Source organism: Marmota flaviventris, chromosome 8 (assembly GCF_047511675.1).
Source record: "Marmota flaviventris isolate mMarFla1 chromosome 8, mMarFla1.hap1, whole genome shotgun sequence".
In the NCBI taxonomy this organism is placed as follows: Eukaryota; Metazoa; Chordata; class Mammalia; order Rodentia; family Sciuridae; genus Marmota; species Marmota flaviventris.
Window position 1 is genome coordinate 199693 of NC_092505.1, and position 2773 is coordinate 202465.

A 2773-nucleotide genomic window follows, 5' to 3' on the forward strand; every position below is an offset into this window, starting at 1 on the left:
CCCCAGCTCTTGGTGATGAGTTTCAACTCACAATACCAAAAGCCAGTTGACAGAAGAAAAATAATGATAATATGGACTTTATAAAATTAAATTTTTACCAAGTACAGTATTGCATGCCTACAATCTCAATTACTAAAAAGATAGGGGTGGGGGATAGCAAATTCAAGGTCAGACTGGGAAATTGAAAAGGGGATGGGATATAGCTCAGTGGTAAAGCACTTACCTAGTTTGTGTGAGGCCCTGGGTTCAATCCCCAGCACTAAACATTCAAAAGTTAGATTTTCTATTCTGTGAAAGTTCAAACAAAAAGATAAGCCACAGGCTGGGATAAATTATTTACAGAAACATTTCTTAAAAGAAAGCTGTACTCAAAATACACAACAAATTCTTAAAAACCAACAACTAAAAACTCAATTATAATGAGTAAATATCCGAACAGATATATGACCAAAGAAAATAAAAAGATGGCAAATAGTTATGCAAAATAATGCTCAGCATAGCATATCATTAGGGAATAACAAATTAAAACAATACTGAGGTAGCATGGCACAACTATTAGAACTGCTAAACTCTAAGAAATGGCAGTACACCAACAGCTATAGTATGTGGGACCCCAGGACTCTCAGACATTGTTGGGAGAACATGTGGCACAGCCACTTTGGAAAATAATGTGCCCTTTCTCCTCAAAGCAAAACAAGTCTAATCTATAACCTGACAAAACCATCAGGAATTATGCATAATGGCTCTATTGATACTCATCAAATAATAAGTCAGAAAATCCTTCCATAGCTAAATGTATCAATGCAGAATAAAAAGGAATGAACTATCAACCTACACAAAGACAGAGATGCATCCTACCTGGTATGCTGCTAGTAAAATAAGCCAGTCTGAAGAAGCTACATGCTGCATGGTTCATTTTATATGACATTCTAGAAAAGACAAAATTAAAGTCAGATGAGGAGATGTGCAGAATAAGGCCAACAGGATACCCAGGCAGGGCCTTCCACTCACATGGAGTTGGGGAGCACCACCCTCCCTAAACATGGATGTGTTCAACAAGTCAGAAATTCCCTGAACCACTTATTACAAAGACTTCTGTGGAGACTTAATCCTGTAGGCATGATGGATTATTAATCTCTAGTTACTTTCCCAGAGGATGGGTGGGGTACTGAAAGTTCCAAGCTTTTAGTCATCATTTGGTCTCTCTCATGACCAAATTCCTAGGGCCAACCAAGGGTCATGTAGAGCAAAAGACCCTCCTGCCACCCCGGAGATTCTGTAGGATTTGGGAGCTCTGTTCAAGAAGACAAGATCAAAGAACCAATGTTATAACAAAAGATGGTTCAAAGACCTCTATCGCTCAGGAAATATGAGGATTTTAGGAGTGCTGCATCAGAAACTGGGGACAGAGGTCAAATGTGTGTCTCTTACTTTGTCATAACCTGTAATTTGGAACAGAAATGAATTAATTGCTCATAATGCAACAATAAATTAATTTCGTAGCAGAAACTAGGAGCTAGGTTTCCCACTGATGGGGTGAGAAGTTACAGATAAGCAAGGGGTGAAGGCAGAGTGATCTGTCATAATGGATTATGACTGATTATTATAATGATTATCACTGATTACAGATCAATATAAACTTACATCTAGCTTAATATACACCCAGATGGTTCCCCATAAACATAGTTATAACTAGGAGGTATGTAAAGATTAGAACACACACAATTTGCACTGTCAGTTGTGAGGGTCAAGATGCAATAAGCACCTTCAGCTGCTAGGTAAAAAAAAAAAAATTAATATCACTCTCAAATCACAGGAGCCAGGACTCTTTGAATAAATAGCTGATATTAGGACTAAGACAGTAAATATATCTCAGAGTAATTTTTAAATATGAAAAAGAAAGAACTTTAGGATTAAAAAAATCAAAAGAGCTCCCAATGGAAAGAATTCCCAATGGCTAAAGCAGGAAATCAAGTGAGCAATGAGGTACTATAGAAAAAAAAAAAACAGCCTAGCAACTATCCAGATGATCACACTGTCATAAATAAATGACCAAATAGACAAACAGATGGGGTTGACTAGAAACCACTTGTGAAGAAGAATTCCAGGTAATTGAGGCAGACATTCAGTCATCAAAGAGACGGGGCTGACTCCCTGCCTCTTGAGTGTGGGCTCTGCAGAGTGGCTTCCTCCAAAAGAACACAATGTGGACATGCAGATAACAGTAACTCCACATAGAGAAACTTGAAAAGCACTGACTCACCTAGATGAGCACAGTCAGTACTAACATGACATTAACTTTGAGGACATGAGATGACAGAGTAGCTCTCCACTTCTGTGACCTGACTCCCCAGACCCATAGCCCCAGGCTAAATATGAAAACACCCAAAGGAGAATAATTTTTTTTTTTTTTAAAAAGTACCTGACAGGTCCTCCTCAACATTGTTAAGGACATTGGAACAAAGAAAGTCAGAGAAACTGTAACCCCAAGAGGATTGTGTGTGGTCCTGGATAGGGTCCTGGAACAGGAAGAGGCGGAACTGAGAATTAAAAAAAAAAATCAACTTCAGTTAACAGTAGCATACCAGTATTCTTCTTTTTTTTATGGGGAGGGGGACTGGGTACCAGGGATTGAACTCAGGGGCACTCAACCACTGAGCCACACCCCCAGCCCTATTTTGCATTTTATTTAGAGAAAGGGTTTCACTGAGTTACTTAGCATCTTGCTGTTGCTAAGGCAGGCTTTGAACTCACAATCCTCCTGTCTCTCAGC

At 38.9% G+C, this 2773-nt stretch overlaps 1 long non-coding RNA gene across 1 annotated transcript; it reads right to left on the bottom strand.

The window, feature by feature from the left end:
• Nucleotides 1–222: 222 nt before the first annotated feature.
• LOC139706754 (uncharacterized) lies at nucleotides 223–2533 on the bottom strand. Its single transcript, XR_011708404.1, has 3 exons — nucleotides 2423–2533; nucleotides 859–929; nucleotides 223–288 (listed from the first exon to the last, which is right to left on the bottom strand). It is a non-coding gene; the product is annotated as an uncharacterized lncRNA (long non-coding RNA).
• Between the last annotated feature and the right edge of the window lie 240 nt (nucleotides 2534–2773).